The sequence below is a fragment of the Saccopteryx leptura genome, chromosome 2 (genome assembly GCF_036850995.1).
Source record: "Saccopteryx leptura isolate mSacLep1 chromosome 2, mSacLep1_pri_phased_curated, whole genome shotgun sequence".
Lineage (NCBI taxonomy): Eukaryota > Metazoa > Chordata > Mammalia > Chiroptera > Emballonuridae > Saccopteryx > Saccopteryx leptura.
This window is the reverse complement of record NC_089504.1, coordinates 312438692-312449789: the sequence shown is the minus strand read 5'-3', so window position 1 is coordinate 312449789 and position 11098 is coordinate 312438692. Positions and strand designations below refer to the sequence as shown.

Genomic DNA, 11098 nt, shown 5'->3' with positions numbered 1-11098 from the left:
ATGGATCGATTTCAAGTTCTACTTGTAGAGACACCTCTTTGTCCCCACCCAGAGCATCAGTGGGACCATTTGTCTACATTGCAGTCAATATAAGAGCCCAGAGTCCCTAAGAAGTACTTGCTACAAAACAATTCCTATTTGGGTGGGTGGGGGGATTTAGGTATAGTTCTAAGTAAATGTAAATTCTAAGAAGTATAGTAGGCACTTAATAGGTATTTTTCAAAGTGGATCAAAGGAATGTAACCTCAGGCCTTTGGGAATGAAAGTGTATTTGACAGTCACTTTTGAGGTGGACAGCATCAAATGATGAGCAGAAATGAAGTAAAGGGAGCAAGATAATGAACAAGAAGGAGCTGGTAAGTGGTGTGAATCTCAAAATGTAATTTGGAGACTGTCTGAGGGTAAATTTGTTTTTAAACTCAGTCCTTTTGCACCATGCTTATATCTCATCTATATTATAAATATCCACCTGTGTTACACCATCCTAGGGATATTACCTTAGCATCTTTCCTCATTAAAACAAAATGGAAATTCCAGAAAGCCATGCGCCCTCAGCCTTTGAGTTTTACAAACCCTTGGAGCTTGAGCTGCATTGATTAATTCCCTAAATTCTTGGGTGTCAAAGGCATGTCACTGAATAGGTTACTAAAGGTGCCAAAGAAGCCCAAAAAAGAAAGAGCCCCCTAAAGGAAAATGGTATTTAATTGGGAACTCTCAGACATCTGCCACTCTTTGTGACAGGCGCAGAAAGGTACTTTGCACATTTTCCTCACGTACAGGTGGTAGGAAAGACAGCTGAAGTTAACCCTCGCTGTGTGTAGGCAGGAAGTTTGAGGGTGGGAAGGATGGAGAGGGTGGGTAGTTTTGAAGATCGTGCTTTTTCATTCTGAATATCATTAAAAAAACACACAACTGTCTGGGGTCCAAATTGTAACCTGAAATGCCATCCATGCTCCCTTGAAGATGTCCTACTTGATGAACTGGGGTATGCAGCCACCTAAAGAATAGGTCGTGCGTAAAGTTGTGAGAAGAAATAGTGCATGGGTCTCTGCTAAAAACAAAGCCGTGTTCTACCTCTGGCCTCCCGGTTCAAATCAGTGTGCATGCTCCTGCGGGGAGGGCCTGCCCCTGGGGGATTCTGCTTTTAATAAGCTTCCCAATCAGCTCTTGAGGGAAGGCGCGTGCTCACTCCTCCCCCCCCCTCCCTCCAGGCCTGCGTCCTCCCCCTGCCCGCGCCAGCCCCCCAGCCCCCACTTCTCTTCCGTTCCCTGCCTGTCGCAGCGGAATTGAGTCCAAGGCAGGATCAGGTTCCCCGCCTTCCAGTCCGAAGATCCCGCCAAGGGAGCCAGGGAGCAGAGGAAACCCCGAGGTGAAGCCAGGGGAAGAAAGGGACCAGTGAGCCAGCAGCCCGCCAGCAGGGAGGGAGCAGCAGTGCGCGCCTGCAGCTGCAGCGACAGGGGCACCTGGACCCGGAGCAGAGCAGCCAACCTCTCCCCTTTCAACAAAGGCAGCCTGAGCGCAGCACACCACGTTTGCAACTCAAAGTAAGTGGAAAGGGGCGCGCCATTCTCCCAGGGGTCTCCAATGGAGTTTCCTCCGCCTCCTGCCACTTTTCGGGGCGCCCGCTAATGGTGGTGGCAGGAGTGGGAGAGGGGCCGCCTGGGTGGCTTTCCAAACTGGTTTGCTCCAGAGGCAAACTGAGGGTTTTGTGGGGGGAGGCAGGTCAGGAGGGTCAGGGTACCCAGCGCTGAATGGTAGGTAAGTAGCTTTGTGATGTCATGCATGCATTTGGAGAGTGTTCCTGCTACCTGCTGGAGGACTGTGCAGGGGCTTTGCTCTGTAAAACTGCCTAAGTAGGTGTGTCTGCGTTGGGTAAGGCACCTGAGCAAGCAGGCCTCCTTTCCCGTCCATTCTCTGTCGCTCAGGACTTGCCCGCTGGGGATTCTTACTGGCATTTCCAGATTCGATGCGGGAGCTGGTTCCTTCTTGTGCGGGCAAACACCCAGCTTCTCACAGAGCATCCAGCGCTCCTGTCCTGCCTGCCAGCCCCAGGGATGGTTCTAGAAAGAGTTCAGGCCAAAGTTTGAAAGACACCCCTTGAACCCCATCTTCATTTGCATGCTAATCTGAATAACTGCCTTGTACCCAGGCACTTGAACTTCTTTTATTTCACCCACATAAATAAAGCTAAGGTCCATTTATTACTCATTTGTCAGAGTCTTAGCTGCTGAGTTGATGCTTCTAATAAGTTAACAAAGTAATTTAAAGTGAGGAATTTATTTAACTTCTTCCCTACTTAACACCCCAAACATGAAACTTACACACACACACACACACACATACACCTTTGTCCTTAACACAACACACATACACACTCAAGAACACACACCGAGTTTATCTACACTCTGTTGTTAACTCACCCCTCTGTCTGTTAACACTACTTGGCAGACGTGGGGACACACTGAAAAAATAGGAGTGGCTTGTGGGGGAGGGGTGGCGATGAGAGGAGAGAATGAACAATGTGAGGAACATCAAAGGTCCAGCCTGTGGTCATCTTTTATCTTAGTAGGCATTTTGCTTGAGCAGCTTGAGAAAGGTGGTGTGGGGTGTGTGTGTGTGTGTGTGTGTGTGTGTGTGTGTGTGTGTGTGTGTGTTTTGGAGGGAAGGGCCTGGGAGGAGATTCGGGAACTAAGAACAGCTTTTGAACTAATATGAAGCAAGTTCATGATCCCAGGGAAAATGGAATTGGTGGACCCATGGAGCCCATTTTTGCCCCTTGGTATACAGTATAGGGTTGAATTGCTATATGGAAACACTACAAGGTAATGGGAGCATCTCCCAGCACAGAAAATCAAGCTTGTATTTCCCATCAACATTATGCTTCTTTTTAAGTAAATTATGCATTTTAAAGGCCAAATCATTCAAGAAAATAAACTTTTATAGTCCCAATTCAAAGGCAATTAGAGTGGATGTTATGTCTCTTCCCCTCTTTGGGACATGAGTTGTTTCAGAGTGGTGAAATTTATACTTTCTCATTTAAAGTAGAAGATGAGATTTTTAAAAATTATTTTATTGAAAAATAAACCAACGCCCTTATTCTGTGCTTTCAGAAATGTTTTGCTTTGAGCTCTCTAGTTATACTTTAAATCTTTAGAAAGGGATTTTCTCTCTCCTTCTCTTCCCAGGCCGACTTTAGGACATTTCCTCCTCATTTAGTGAGAGTCCTTTATAGAAGCTTACCCACCCGAAGTCATGGATATCTCACTAGGTGCTATATTCCAGCTGTTCACTTGTGGATACAATTTTGTTATATTTTCAAAGCTAGAGCTGTGAGAGAAATGAAATTACAGTTAATATATAACTTTTTATTACTTACTCATTTAAATGAGGTATTATGCAAAATAAGAATACTATATAGTTAACAGTATATATAGTATAACACATGTATCATATAATAATACATAAGTTTTGGGTTCCAAGACCTCTTTCCATGACACTTGGAGTAATAAATTTACTAATTTATTGAAAGTTTTCATGTACCTTATTTGGTCTTTACATGTAGCAGTATGTTGCAGTTCTCACTTTTTTATTTTGAATTTAAATTTAATGGGGTGACACTATCAATAAGAGTACATAGGTTTCAGGTGGACATCTCTATAGCATTTGAACTGTTGATTGTGTTGTGTGCCTATCACAATTGTTTTAATGAACATTATTTTTTTTAATGGCCTGATTTGTATTTTCACAAAACCTGCTGTCAATAACCCAAAAGAAATAGAGTCCCAAAATAATTTAATTACTTTTATCAATAAAATCAACCTTAGAAGTTAAATACCTTAAGCTTCAGTGTTTTTCCCCCTTTTAAGACACTCTTGCTTTCTCATTTAAATGACATTCTCAGGTGCATTCTGCTCATATTCCCATTTACCATGTGATTCTTTTGTTGCTACTCAAAAATTTTCTCTGGAGACTTGAGTTTTGTTGGCTTTTTCAAAATGGTGTATACAGTATAGGTCAACCATAGATGGAGGGCCAGAAGTCCGAATTCAGAATATGAATTCTTGTTCTCCTAACACTTACGCTTTTTCCTATGATAGCATCGTGCTAAGGGGAGTTGTTCTTGAGTTCTCTCTGGAAGGTAATGTCCAAACTGAGACCACCCAAGGTGATCAGTGAGCAAGCGTGGTCCACACCTGAGCGCACCTCAGCCCACTTTAAGGTGTGGTTCACTCTAGAGCCTCCGGCAGAGGCATGGCTCTCCAGCCAGCCTTGCTCCATTGCTTGAATGCCCAGTCTCCTCTGGCTGCTCTTCTAAGGAATAATCCGAACTTTTGCCTCCTCTTGGCACAGGGCCATGCCATTGCTCTAAGGCAGGGGTAGTCAACCTTTTTATACCTACTGCCCACTTTTGTATCTCTGTTAGTAGTAAAATTTTCTAACCGCCCACCGGTTCCACAGTAATGGTGATTTATAAAGTAGGGAAGTAACTTTACTTTATAAAATTTATAAAGCAGAGTTATAGCAAGTTAAAGCATATAATAATAATTACTTACCAAGTACTTTATTCGGATTTTCGCTAAGTTTGGCAGAATAAATCTTTATGAAACAACTTACTATAGTTAAATCTATCTTTTTATTTATACTTTGGTTGCTCTGCTACCGCCCACCATGAAAGCTGAAACGCCCACTAGTGGGTGGTAGGGACCTGGTTGACTACCAGTGCTCTAAGGTAAAATAATGTTTGGAGATGGACCTTCTCTTTATGAGCGAGGACTGCTTTTTTTTTCCATCCAGACTCAATTAGCTTGAGTGGGATTTGGGCCATGGTCTCCCTTTGAAAAGTTGTTCTCCATTTTTTATGTGAGTGGCCAATTCTAGTTCCATGCACTGGGCCATTTTTTCCACACATTTCATGCCAGGCTTGAATGTGGCATTGTTGTTCAGGTGTCATATGATCTTTCTAGATTGTCAACTAAAATGAGCCTTTTATTCCTCTCTATTTTATTATTTGGTAAATAAGAGGTTAAAATTTTAGTGGTTTACAAGGGCAGCTGTAATGTAATATTATCAGAAGGCATTGTCATTATGGTAATATTATGGACTGATTATGTAGATTACATTCACCACAGATTCCTGTTTCTTAAGGGTAGGCAAGAACTACAGTGAATAGTCCGTGCTTGAGATTGTTGGAAAAATAAAACTTAGCTTATTTTACTGGGCTTTATTTTGGAGCCATTTCTTCACAATAGGTGTAGATAAAGTAACATTTCAAATGAAAAAAGATGATCATAATGAGTCTCCAGAAAGCAGAATCCTTAGATTCTTAAATTTTATACTTAGCAAAAATAAAATAAATCTCTTGCTGTGTATTAATTTTGAAGAAGTGAGTCATAGTACCTGACAATGGAGCTCTTAAGTCTAACAACTGCACTTAGTAAAAACCAAAACATCATTAAAAAATACAAATAGCACGTTGCATCTCCAACCTTTTGTTCCCATTTCTTCCAGCTCTTATGCTTTCCTGTGCCCGGCTCTTCTGGCTCTCGTTTGTTCTTTTTCTGATCAAGTTGTCATCATTTCCCACCCAACAAGCCTTGTGGTGACTGGCCTGATTCCTTTCCCCTATCTCCTGTTATGTCCCTCTGTCACCAGGGATGGTTGCCTATATGTTAGAATGCATGGAAGGTTGAAACTTGCTCACTAGATCGAAGTCAAGGGTGAATTTTGACCCCACTAGATTTTTTTCCTTTTTGACTCAGACCCTGGCTAAGAACAGCTTACACTCTGATCACTAAAAAAAAAATGTTGACTTCCTTTTCTTCTCCGGACTCCAGTGTAGGAAGGGGTGGAGCCAGGATTACTCACCTTCATCATACTCTCCGAGGTCCTCCCTCAATCAAACAATGTTTCTTGCTACAATGGTAGATCACTTTAATAATATACCTATTATATAAGTGCAGGATGGTTTCCATTGTGCTGGACAATGTCATGTTTAAGAAATATTTAAGTTTAGTTTCTTTCCTCTAGGGCTCGGTTTTCCAATTCCAAACACTTTGTGTTTGGTAAAAGGTGCTTACTTGTGAAATCCTTTGTTGGGTATTTATTTAAAAGACATCTCAAAGAAAGAAAGTCCAACCTACTCCCACCTATCTATGAAAGAAACACTTTTATGAGTCACATTCATTTTATCAAACTGATGGTACTTTACATTTCTTTCTTTTCCTTATCACATAGTCCATTGGCTGCTCAACCTTCTTAACCTCCTTGACATTATATTATCTTAATTTTTTTCTAACTTCTTTAGCCACTCCTCCCATTGTTTTTTGCTCCCCCTACCTCAGCTTCCAAATGTGGACATTTATTTCCAAATATTTTTGTTCTCTCCTGCTCTCGCTCTCTCTTCCTCCCCCGCCCCCTACCAAATGCTTCACTGTTGATCACGACTCTTTGAGTGTCTGCTCCAATTATCATTGAGGAAACTCCCAAATCTCTCTTATTCTCTATTGAGTTTTGGTCTCGCATATTTAATTGTTTTTTGAATAAGTACCGAAGGGAAAGACTTGAGCACAATCCTATTCGGGGAAGGAGATTGAAATAAAGGACCTCTTGTTATTTTATTCTTATCCCTAACAGCCGCCTACAGGTATTGACTGTCCTATTACATGTCCAGTTGTGTGACAGAGCTAGGAAGATAAATCAATACCCCTTTAAGCAACCCGCGGTCTATCAATATATATGTGAATAAAAAGATTAAAACACAAGTTAAGACAAGTGAGAGTAAAATATGGACTCACAGGATTTTTGTTCTAAGCAGTTCCAGTTACAAAGAGATGAAAAAAAAAAGGGAAACATTTTATGAGAAAAAGGACAGGAACTCCCAAGTACTAAATGGAAAAGGTGGTAATATTTATTTCCAAAGCATCACTGTCTTCTTGTGGTTTTCCTGTCATTTGTTTTGGAAGAGCAGTTGAACTCTCTATTACTTCGTGTTTTCATTTCTCATTTGCCACATAATAGAGTAGAAAAACAATGATTGAAAGTGACATCTCAAGAATTCTGTTGGAGTTATTTAGAATACACATAATTTTAAAGGCATGACACCTCATCTGAGATGTTCTTTCCATGAAACTTTATACCAGATGTGAGATGACTGTTCTTCGGTGAAAAATATAGACATGGAGGAAAAGAACACACACAAATCCCCCAACTTCAGCTGTGGCATTTGGAACTATAAGTGAGCTAGAGGTGGAAGGTGCCCAGAGCAAGTCTGCACAGCAACCTCCCTCTAGGGGGAGCTCTAAGTCTCCCCTCTTCTTTCCTTCCCAGCCTCTATTCACCCCGTCCAGAGACTTCAACCTCTGCTTTCCCAGCAGTGTTGACTTGGAAGAGCACATTTTTACTCACTATTACCACCGGCTCTGCCCCACTCACACTATGTACCCCTTAAAGGTGGAACTCTTCTTCATCTCAAGAACTGTAGACTATCTAGCATAGGACCCTTGAAATGCCCCCCCCCCAATATCTGGCATTTGAGTGAAAAAATAACTAAATGATTCTGAATACCCTTCTTTCTGCCCTCCTGCTTCAATGGCCTTGACTGTCTGTCCTAGATACCTAATCCCCTTACATATCACTGATGTCAATTCCTGTTTATAAATGGTTACCGAGGAGTGGAGGGATGGAAGGAGGATAGTAAAGAGAGACAAATATATGGTGATAGAAAATGATTTGACTTTGGTTGATGGGCGCACAGTGCAATCAACAGTTCAAATACTATAAAGATGTTCACCTGAAACCTTATTGATCAATATCACCCCATTAAATTTAAATTTTAAAAAGCCAAAAGAATACCCCCCCCCCATTTGCAGCCTCACATCTCTGTTCTTTATCTTCTTCATTCCAGAGGTCCTACATACTGGCCAGTTCACATCTCTCTGTTCTTTATCTTCTTCATTCCAGAGGTCCTACATACTGGCTAGTTCTCTGGAGTGTCTTCCTAACCATACTACACCTCCTTTACCTTAAGGCTTCAAACCCTGTTTGGCCAGTGACTCATGCTACCGCCAGTATGGACAGAGAAATCTGACCCACCTCTTTCACAAACCATATAATTCAGAGACTACAAGACTGATCACTTGAAGCATTTCCATCAGAGCTCCAATGTGGCTATAAAACATTTGCGTTTCAGAACCCTTCACACTTATTTTCTCATATTTTTGCAACAATTCTACTTAGATAGGCAGAGCAAGATCTTTTTTTTTTTTTTAATTGATAGGGTCACATAAGCTTACAATAGCATTAAATGCTATTTAAACAAAGGTCTTACAAGTCTTAGTTTGGATTTTTTTTTATCTCTGTTGTATAATGCCATTTCTTTCTTTGGCTGATTCATTTTGTGTGCCGGTTGCCTCTCATGTCAAACCTGAACGCCAATGTATGTGTAGTAAGAGCCCAGTTAACCTAGGGTAATGGGTCCTTGTTTTCAGTATCTATCAGCATAACTAGGTCATGTCTCAGCATCCAGATGCCTACGGTCCATCTTCAAAGATTCTGATCTGAGAAGGGGAATCGAGGAACCTGGACATGTGACGTCAGGATGCAGGTGACACATTAGCAACTTTAGCCCTAACATTCCAATATTTGAGATTTAAAGTAAAAGAAATCAAGGTGTAAACCACAGCTACTCTTCTTCTTACTAGCTGTGTGACCATCAGCAAATATTATGGTCTTCAGTTTTCTTATCTCTCAAATGAGGTCATTGGTACTTACCTTCTGGGATTGACATAAATATTAATTTAGAAAATGAATATGAAATATTGACCCCAGAGTCTGATTGCTAGGGAGTGTTTGATGAGGATGATGAAAATGTTGGTCATGGTGACAGAGCACCTGAAGAAGTCCCCCCCCCCCCCGTTTTTCCTCCCCCATCTTTTTGCTCTTCCTCCCCCACTGCCTGTGTTTCTCATGCCTAGTTGGTTCTCTGACAAACTAAGGGTTTACATTTGGAAGCAGGAACCAGCATTTATTCCATCATAGTTCTGACTGTTGTTTGGTGTAGGATGTAGAGTATGTCACTGAATCTTCTAGAACCTCAGGATTGTCAGCTCTAAGATGGTGATGATGCTGATGATATTACCTGCTCCGCCTACCTCACAGATTGGTGATTAAAAGGTAAATTGTAACAAAGCAATGCTTGTAAATGGTAACCTGTTATACTAAATATGGCTATAATAAAGTCAGGGCAGTCTGTTCTGTCTTTCTCTTTCTCCAGTTCTGCTGCTTGTCATTGTCGTTCTCTCAGGACACCCAGAGATTGCCTAAGACGCTGGAAGGTAAGTTAAAATAGGAGGGAAGATGTGTGACAGGTGTGAAGAAAAGGAAATCTGAGTCATACTGAAAAAACAAGTGAGTAGACAGTCCTAAAAAGGATACATATCAAATTTTTCAATTAGTTATTTTCAATACATTGAGGTCTTCACAGCTGATTGGCAGCGCGTTGTTTGTGCTGTAGCTGTGATTCTCACACTTCCCTATGCCTACCAAGCCTTTGGAAATCTTGCTGACATGCAGATCATGTTCATTAGGTCTCCTGTAGGCCTTTAAGAGTCTGTATTTTTAACAAGCTCCCTTGTGATAGTGCTGTTGGCCTGGGGACCTCACTCGGAGTAGCCAGCCATTGGTGTTTAGTTCAACAGATTGGAGAGGATGGAAGAGAGAGCAGAATTCTCCAATCATACACTCTATAGCTTAATAAAACTAACATACAAAATAGAAACAGACTCATAGATAGAACAGATGGACAGCTGTCAGAGGGGAAGGGGGTTAGGGGGCTGAGTGAAGAAGGGGAAGGGATTAAGTAAAGGAAAAAAACTCATAGACACAGACAACAGTGGTGACTGGTGGGGACTGAGGGGGGGAGGGAAAGGGGGGATAATTGGTGATGGAGGGAGACTTGACTTGGAGTACTAAACACATGGTGCAATGATGAATTATAGAATTGTACACCTGAAACCTATATAATTTTATTAACCAATGTCACCCCAATAAATCCAATTAAAAATAAGTAAAAAGAATCCAACGAGGGCCATGGACAATAACACTTCTTGCTGTATGCAAAAGCTGCTCATACCTATATCGTTATGTCTGAATAATATTTACAATGTTTGATTATTTATAAAAACATTTTGCAGACACCATCTGAATTGCTGTTGACCCAGCTGAAGCCCCTTAAGAGTAAAAGGCCCCATCGTTTCAGGACATTGGGTTTTGTACAACATGTCCACAGAGACATTTGTTCTATGCCAAATGGCCCTTGATATTTGTTCCTGTCCAAAATGTCCAACTCTTAGAAAAGATGTCCCTCAGTTCAAATAGCCCATAATGTTTCCCTCTATTTTGGTTTACAGAATTAATACATAACAAACATGATCATGTTTTATTGGTCCAATGAATAATTGTGTTGTGGCCATATTGCCAATAATAGCCCTTCTTGCCTTGGTGGCCTAGCTAGTATTGGCATATGTCAAGGACCAAACACAAAAAGCCTTTTGGAGTAGACCAGATGTCTCAGTGAACATTTTGGACAGGACCAAATGTCCACTGACTGGCCCATTGTGTGGCATGGACTCAGGCTTATTCACCAGCACTTCTGCTAGGGCCATTACCTGACAAGGGTGTAAGTGACCCAAACGCTGCCTTCTTCATTTGCCTTCAAAGCAAGTGCAAAAAGTGCTTAGGAAACTTCATTCTTAATATGCAATGGATGTAATGCAAGATCTTTCCTTTGTGCAAGAGTGTGCTTTTCTTCAAGGTTTGAACATCTATTACTCCTTTCGATTGTCCCCTTCCAACCTATAATGGAAGTGGAGCAGGTATCATCTATCTGTGTGACTTCTTGGGGGACATTGGGCTTCCCAAGAAGGAACCAGAGCTTTTTGCCTCCGGGTCTAGATGTAATCAACAGGAACATCTCTGGTAGCAAGCTTAGGTCACAGAAAGTCTTTCCTTGGGCTAAAAAACAACTGGAAACCATATGAAATGTTAAAACAGTGTTTTCCTAATGGCCTTCCTAATTCACTAATAATAAGACCTAGGAAAG

General features: G+C 41.4%; 1 protein-coding gene across 2 annotated transcripts in view; it reads left to right on the top strand.

Annotated features, from left to right (window-relative positions):
- The first annotated feature begins 1238 nt into the window (after window positions 1–1238).
- The window catches only part of PTN (pleiotrophin), a 77846-nt gene continuing 67986 nt past the window's right edge, over window positions 1239–11098 (top strand). The window contains exons 1-2 of one of the 2 annotated variants that reach the window (XM_066362796.1): window positions 1239–1544; window positions 9272–9332. The gene's annotated coding sequence lies outside the window, so the exon portion shown is untranslated. The remainder of the gene's footprint in view (window positions 1545–9271; window positions 9333–11098) is intronic. The other variant, XM_066362795.1, reaches the window with a different exon arrangement.